Source organism: Oryza glaberrima, chromosome 6, assembly GCF_000147395.1.
Source record: "Oryza glaberrima chromosome 6, OglaRS2, whole genome shotgun sequence".
Classification (NCBI taxonomy): Eukaryota; Viridiplantae; Streptophyta; class Magnoliopsida; order Poales; family Poaceae; genus Oryza; species Oryza glaberrima.
In genome coordinates this window covers 13,802,005-13,810,456 of record NC_068331.1, presented here as the reverse complement: position 1 = coordinate 13,810,456, position 8,452 = coordinate 13,802,005, and the positions used below count along the sequence as shown (strand labels likewise).

Below are 8,452 nucleotides of genomic sequence, written 5' to 3'. Positions count from 1 at the left end.
AAAGTTTAGAGGCCAAAAGTTTATAAGTCAAAAGTTTATATATCCGATTCAAATTTGAATTTGAATTCAAATATTTTTTATATATAGTATTTCTATACATCTAAAGTTTATACAACTAAAGTTTATAGACCTAAAGTTTATAAGTCAAAAGTTTATATACCCGTTTCAAATTTGAATTTGAATTCAAATATTTTCTATATATAGTATTTCTATACATCCAAAGTTTATACACCTAAAGTTCATAGACCCAAAGTTTATAAGTCAAAAGTTTATATATCCGTTTTAAATTTGAATTTGAATTATGTCCGATTCAAATTTGAATTTAAATTCAAATATTTTCTATATATATTATTTCTATACATCTAAAGTTTATATACCTAAAATTTATAGATCTAAAGTTTATAAGTCAAAAGTTTACATAGCCGATTCAAATTTGAATTGGAATTCAATTTTTTTATATATATATATAGTATTTCTATACATAAATTTTTTAACTTTTTATTTTTTTAAAAAATTTTTTTGTGTACTGTGGTAGGAAGAGAAGTAGGGGAGGAGGAGGGGGGAGAGGAGGGAGGAGTGTATCTGAGTATAGGGGAGGGGGCGGACGGGAGCGATCACCCGCCCATTAGGCGTGCCCTGAAATGTTTGCGTGATGTTGTGAGCCGTTGGAATTATCCCTCTATTACCTTTTTCTTGTAGGGAAAATAACTGGTCGTCCATGTAAAAGTGAGCCATGTGATAGAACTAGGGGTGGGCATTCGGTCTACCCGAAAAATTCGGTTCGGTTTCTCGGTCTTTTGAAAAATTCGGTCTTTCGAATCACAAGACTGATCGATCTTCAAGGAAAATCAAGAGCGAGCACTTCGGTCTTCGGTTAGTTCGGTTCGGTCTCGGTCATAGACCGAACAAACCATACGAACAGCAAAAAAATTAATCAGAAAAAAAGTGCTCCATACAAGATGAATGAATCGAAGCAACTCGGACGAAGAACTACAATATGATGCCACTAGAAAATAGAGCATGATTCAGAAAAAACAAGCAAATCAAAACAAATCGATCTTGTCGTCGATCTCCATTTCTCCACCATTCCACTTGAAGCACCAAATCCCATCCATCTCGTCTCCCACCATTGTTGCCTCCCCGATGGAGACTGCTGCGGTCGGCGGGATGGAGGAGGCTAGCCGGCGTGGGCGCGGTGGAGGACGACGGAGGCGGCGCGGGTGCGGTGGAGGGCGGAGGCGGCGCCGGCGCCGGCGGGCAGAGGCGGCAACGGCGCGGTGGAGGGCGGAGGCGGCCCGACGCGGAGAAGGGCGGAGGCGGAGGCGGAGCCGGCGCGGTGGAGGGCGGCGGCGGCCCGACGCGGTGAAGGGCGGAGGCGGAGGCGGCGTCGGCGGCTCGGTGTTCGGAGGCGGCGTCGGCGGCTCGGTGGAGACGGAGGCTGCGCGATGGAGGCGAGAGGATAGGGATGCGGCGCGACAGGAGGGAGTGCGGTAGATGGTGGCTGATAGGGTTGTATTAGGGTTAGTACTACTGGCCTTATTGGGCTCTAGGCCTATTGGGCCAAATTTTCGGTCAATTCGGTTAATTCGGTTAACCGAGCCCAATAACTGAATTAACCGAACTAAATTCGGTCTTTCGATGGCTGAGACCGAATAGGTGACCGAATTTCTCGGTCTCGGTTTTATCGGTCTCGGTCTCGGTCTTTTCGGTTCGGTTCTTCGGTTCGGTCTAAATCTGCCCACCCCTAGATAGAACGGCCCAGCGTAGAAGTCGCTATCTAGAAGCGAACGCAACGACAGAAGGAAACGGGTGTCGCTCATCCTGCTGGGATCCTCCATGTCATCACTGTCAAAAATATGTGGCGAGACACCAGTCTGTTTGTTCTTTCCCCCAGGGACTTCTGGCTAAATTGCTGGATTGTTGTCTCTAAAAAAAGAGCTGCCGCCGTAGGGTTGAGGATTATCTATTTTACCAGTGACAAATTAAAAATAATCTTGGGAAATAAACTTAACAAGTAGCTTAGGACAAGTTGTCCAAACAATGCTGAAGGAAGTTTCTTTAAAAGAATTTTTTTAGGGAGAAAAATATATTTTTAAAGGTGTAGGACAAACACATAATAATAATAATCCGATCGATTAGATGAAAAAAAAAAAGCGTGGCCTAACTGTGCACAAGGCAAATTTTGTGCTAGGTTGATACCCTACACTAGGAGCTGTTTGGTTGGGCTGTTTTCGGCCCGTATTAGATACCAGCGTGAATTGATTCCCTTACATCCGTTTGTTTTAGATGGACCGTAATCGATTAGCCCGCAAACGAATCTCAGCCCAATACAAAGTTGATTACGCTCCAGATCGGGCGTTATGCGTTACCGATACGGAGGCGGAGGGGCGAGCGTGACCTAACCTCGAGCGCCGCCACCTTGCAGCGCACCGTCGCCGGCGCTGCTCCCCAACCCCGCACGCGTCGCCGGCGCCGCTCCCCCTGCCCGGCGTGCGTCGTCTACACCGCTGCCCCCTCCCCTCGCGCGCTCCACGACCGCCCGAAGATTGCCCGCCTCGACAAGGCCGGCAACCCGCTGCTCTCCTACCTTCAGTCCCTCCTCCATCTCCCTCGAGTTCCACATCCTTGACGACTGGATCTGCGAGAATGACGAGGCTGTTGATGAGCATCAAGGAGGCATGCCAGAGATCTTGATGCACACGAAGAAGGCACCAGCCACCAAGGAGGTTCTTCTGTCGTTTCCGCTGTCGCCGGTGAGAACCCTCCCCTCACTGATACCACCACTCTTTATGATGATATACTTGTGATGCTGATGAGTGATGATCTTTTCATTAACAAATCACTAAGTAGTTTATACTAGTGAATCACTTGTATTCTTGATTGGTTGCATGTATTCCTGCCTCAGTTCTGATTGCTTCATAAGTTTACATGAGTTTTGTAGAATCTGTTTTTCCCGATTGCAGAAAAAATCTGGAATAGTAGTTGATGGTTCTTTCTCTCTTCTTTTTTTAGTGTAGGGAAGTTCCGAAATTTTGTCGAACCAACTCATTTTACTCTCTAGATTTTGAGAATTTTGATTTTCATTACTGCCAGGTGATTTATTATTTTGCACAGTGTCAGATTGGAAAAAAAAAAAGGTTTGTCGTGCATTGCCTTTTTGACAGAATTGTCATCTTGCACATATATAATCAATTTACTTATGTTTCGCAGCATGGACTGATCCAAACCAATATACTCGCTGAATCTGAGTCTACTAATCTAGTACTTTCACTCATGTCAATTGTTCATCCATATATTTCCTCAGTACTTTATTTTGACAGATCACAATGTATCCTCTTGTTGTTTAGTTCATTGAACTTCTGAAGTTCTCACTCCCGGCATGGGTCTAATATTAAATACTCTTGAGTATTCGGAAGCTACATCTACAAGATCTTGTTCAGAGATCTTCCAGGATGATGTTAGGCTGATATTAGATACAAATTCAAGAAACTAGCTGCTTTCAAATATTTGCATGTCAAAATGGGTCCGATATTTACTCTTGAGTATTCCGAACCAAACACCATCCTAGCTTGAGATCGTTGGATCGAGATTGAACTGTTTGAGTTCCACTGCTCTCATCGTGATCCTTCCACAAGGATTCAAGTGCCAATTATTGCTTATCTCATGACTGCTGCGAAAATTAGTCTCACGGTGCAGCTATTTACTTGTTGGTTAGATTAAGATAATTAGTGTGTGACCTGTATATACACCAGTTTTGCTACTGCTTTTGAAGGGGTTGTGTTGATGTGCTACCTTATTAGCTGACATATATAACATCTCTGTCGTTTCTTTGCTCGTGCTTGAAGAAAATATATTTAGTTAAAGCATCAATTTTTTTTAGTACCATGAAAGATCTGGACATTAATCCAGGCACCGTAGCCATGTCCTCATCACACTTATGATATTGGATAATATTTTCCATCTATTTAATATCTACATATCTGGTATGTGCATAACTGTCCCATGGGCAATTTATTTCTTTACGTGTTATATTCCAGAAACTTTGTTAGCAAATAATTTTTTGCAGCTGCAGTTGACATTGTTCAGCAAATATTTGCGCTACTTTCTGAATAGCATTTAATTTTCTCTTGTCCAGGAAGTTGACTTCAGATGGCCCTGCTTTCCATTTTCTTTTAAAATTCACTTTGCAGAAGCAAATGGAGGGTAAATTTGCAGGTGAGCTAACTTGTATTTCATGAAAAGTGTATGATTGGAAACCATAGAAACCATTCCATTTGTTACCAATTGCATAAGTGGAACACATATTTTTGGGTTTTGTGCTCTCCTTTAAACTCACAGTGGCATCTTTTATTTCTTTTAATGTGGAAGTAACATTATAAATTGGAGTCCTTGCATCTTTATTTGAGCATGAGACATATTTACATGCATGTGTGCTTCTTAACTTTGGAGTAAATGCCCTTTTTAGAATGAAGCGAGGACCTGCCCGATTATTCACTTTCAGTAGTTTCTGGATGCATGTTGTCCAATTATATCACTTGAATTCTAAAGCCACATGACCTTTTCTTGAATTATTCCTGTACATGCCCTAGCTAGAGTGCTATCTGCTATTAAAAATACACATTTCCCTTCTCTTTTTTTTTTGGGCCAGGAAGCATGTCACAAAATTTAGAGTTTGCCCTATATGAGAGCTACTATTGCATATTAATTACTGCCTTTTTAGATTGTTGTTGGATCACTTTTGAAGACTGTTTGTGCTAGACTCCTTTTAGGTGCTTTTAGACTTTTTTTTTAAATAAAGTTATTGCATATAACTGTTCTTTCACTAATTTCTGAATTATTTCGTTATTACCACAGATGAAGCAATGAAGAATAACCGATGTGTTAGCTCAGTCACAATATTTGGAGCTTGTTCATTATTATATGCCCACTATCCATAATTTCTACTTGAGATTATTAAACTGATGTTCACATTTTCAAAACTGTATACACTTTCCTATGTGTGCTAGTATCAAACAGTTGCATGTTATAAAATTGTGAATATTTTTACATAGCTTAGATGTGCTACACGTGTTTGAGAACACTGCTGCTATGTAGCTTCTTCTAATGTGCCTTTAGCTTTGAGCTGCGTCACTTTCTAAGCGCTCCCTGCTTCGGAAGCAGCCGTTACTCGTTACCATGTCCCATCCAAACAATGTAATGCAAACAGGAGACGTTACAGCGGCCAACCAAACAAAACATGTAAAGTGATACATTTTCTTCCGTTACCGCTGTAGCTGATCCCATTTACGTTTGCATTACCTGACCTCAACCAAACACCACCCGGTTTTATTGTTTGAGCTGCAGTTTATAAGCCACGGTTAAATTTTGAATTTTATAACTTGCGGTAGAATTATGTCTGCGCATATTTGTTGTTTTCTTAGTTCAGATTTGATGTTACGAGGTTACATTTTGTTACGTCGATCGTGTTTTCGATTATAAGTAGCAAACCAGAATGTGTTCCTAGAATCTCCGCAAGCTGTTTGGTTCGAAAATGGAAACGTAAACGTAAACGCTATTGGAAAGCGCTGCAAACGAAAACAAATTAAGGGATTAATTGCTTTGTTTGGTTCTTCTCCGGTAATGGGACCGGAATCCGATCTTCGAAGAGATGAGCAAAGTCCTCCATTGCGATTATTCGATAAGAAGAGCAATTAACTAATCCTTCTCGCGAGCTGGGACTCCACCATCTCGTTGTTGCTCGGTTACTCGCTCGCCTGTGCTGCCACCGTCGCGTTCTCGAGGATACGAATGGAGAGCGGTATCGCATTACGCCCAGATTGAAGCGGTATCAAATTTGTACATCGCTGTAACCGGTTGCAGGGGGAGTTGATTGCGGTGGGCCTGAAACGAACAAGACATAACGTAATCGGTTAGCACCGTAATTAGATTACGTTACAAATGACGGAACCAAACACTACCGAATCACTTCCTTCATTACCCCGGCTTCCTTCTTTACCCGGCAATAATTCACACTGACTGGGCAGCAGACGCAGCCGCGCAGGCAGCTCACCGACAGCTAGACGGTAGGAAACAGCCACGATCACAGCGCTGGTCCTCCGTTCCTACTCTGTTAGCTGCTGCAGTTATTCCCACACTGCTGCCGTTAGTCCAGCTTTTCCTTGTGCACTTCCAAAGACAAGCTGATTATTTTGGATGAGGCACTTCCAGCATACGAACGCACCCGAGCTCTAGGAAGAGATCGAATGGGATATGTGTGGGATGTGAGAGGACGTGGTAACCAGAGAAAGTAGATGAGAGGAATAGATTGAATTCGGCTTGATCTTTATTGATTGAATGCGTGCTTATATAAGCTTACATGCCAACTGAATTGCTAATTAAAAGGTATAATAACTAATGCAACAAAACCGGATCCAATTAAACGAATTCGAGATGAAATCCTATTGCCAAGCCATACCGTAGCGCGTCGGACACGCTCCATTCACGCCGCCGTTGCGCGATCCGACTGATCGCCCTCATCACGCGCCGTTGTTCCCGCGTGTTCCACATTCCTACGCCTCCGCAGGGATTGCTATTTCGAAACTATGTTTTTTGCCCGAGGGGGCCAAAAGAACCGAAATTCGGTATTTTTTTTGGACCGAAACTACTTAAAAATTTGACAAATTTTAAATGAATTTGAATAAACTTTGATCAAAGTCACAAAAAAAGGAAAAACCCGAAAATTTCAGGAAAAATATTTGCTTGCCCGGGGGGGGGGGGGGGGGGGGGGGATTTCCGAAATTTCAATCACTGCGCCTCCGCTGATATCCAATTCTGACCATGATAAAAGCTGATTAAGTATTCTTCATCTTTAATTTGCATAAACTCCTGTTTGCATTTATTCGAATCAAAAACCTAAATCTTTACTTTGTTTACATTTTCTGTTTGGAAGAACAAGGCTTATTTCATTTGTTTACCAGATCAAGGAGCTGAAGGAGAAGATGCTAGGCTCTGGAATGCCCTGGCCTGGAGATGAAGGTGACCAACGTTGGGAGCAAGCATGGATGGCAATTAAAAAGGTCTGCTGCCCTATCATTCATACCAGAGATAGATCCAGACTTATATCTCTCTTAGTCCTTTTCTTTTAGCTCTTTAGAAACATCATGGTCATTATTAAGTCATAGGTTTTACCAGTTTAAATAATGGAATTGGACTTCTTTGCATATAACTTTAGCTTCTTTGCATACAGTACATTTTCTCATAACATACTCATGGGATCATTTGACACCACAAATGGCACCTGGATTTGTTATGGGTAGGGAGATTTATTAATCATAAAATACGAATGTTAAAGAAACCCTTTTTAAAAGTGGTCATCAGATATCTAACTTAATTGTATTTAGGTTTGGGCGTTAAAATGGAATGAAAGAGCATATTTTAGCACTCGCAAGGTGAAGCTTGATCATGACTACCTTTCCATGACTGTACTTGTACAAGAAATTGTCAACGCAGACTATGCCTTTGTCATTTACACTACTAACCCATCATCGGGAGATTCGTCTGAGATATATGCTGAAGTGGTGAAAGGGCTTGGAGAAACACTTGTAGGACAGTAGGAGCCTATCCTAGTCGCGCCATGAGCTTCGTATGTAAGAAAAACGACCTTGACTCTCCCAATGTAAAAGCTACCACTTGAAATTATCCTATGTTAAGGTCTACCTGAGCTAAATGCATTCCATTTGATAGGTACTGGGTTTCCCAAGCAAGCAAATTGGTCTCTTCATAAAGAGATCAATCATCTTTCGTTCAGATTAGGGTATGCTGGAGCAGCAGTATATGATAGGTTAGAGAAAGTCCGCCATAATTTTTGTAGTTTGCTCAAGAATTTATTTGGCATTACAACTAAGCTGACTGCTTGTTTCAGTGTCCCTATGGATGAGGAAGATGAAGTCGTACTCGACTACACCACAGACCCCCTCATTACAGATCAGGGATCCAAAAATCAATCCTCTCGAGCATTGCACGGGCTGGTCATGCCATTGAGGATTTCTATGGGTCACCACAGGGCACAGGATGTTGAGGGTGCAGTGAAGGAAGGGAAGCTATAAGTAGTACAGACAAGACCACAGATGTAATCTATATGTATATTTTATAGCCAAGTCAATCAGGAAATGTTGTAGAGTAAGATATACGGGCCGTGGGACATGTATAACACGTTATGCTCCTTTTTTTAAAAAAAAAAATTGCTTGCATACTCACAGTACACTAATTTCTAGGGCTTGTTTTATCGCCAATAAGTGTAATCTGTCAATGATCATGAATAAGCCTCCTAGGCTACTGAAAGCCATTAAAGGTCATTTTGATCAACTGGATTTTGCTTCTGCAATAATAATGTAAATATCAGTGGTCTGCTTGCTTTTGGTCCTATCCTTTGTAGTCAAGAAGTTGAAAAGTATCAGTAAGTTCTTGTAAATAT

At 41.7% G+C, this 8,452-nt stretch overlaps 1 long non-coding RNA gene and 1 pseudogene across 1 annotated transcript; both read left to right on the top strand.

Annotated features, from left to right (window-relative positions):
• Nucleotides 1-540: 540 nt before the first annotated feature.
• On the top strand, nt 541-5,125 carry LOC127776543 (uncharacterized). Its single transcript, XR_008018186.1, has 3 exons — nt 541-2,753; nt 4,136-4,215; nt 4,855-5,125. It is a non-coding gene; the product is annotated as an uncharacterized LOC127776543 (long non-coding RNA).
• Nucleotides 5,126-6,355: 1,230 nt separating this feature from the next.
• On the top strand, nt 6,356-8,111 carry LOC127776925 (alpha-glucan water dikinase, chloroplastic-like; annotated as a pseudogene).
• The last annotated feature ends 341 nt before the right edge of the window (nt 8,112-8,452 follow it).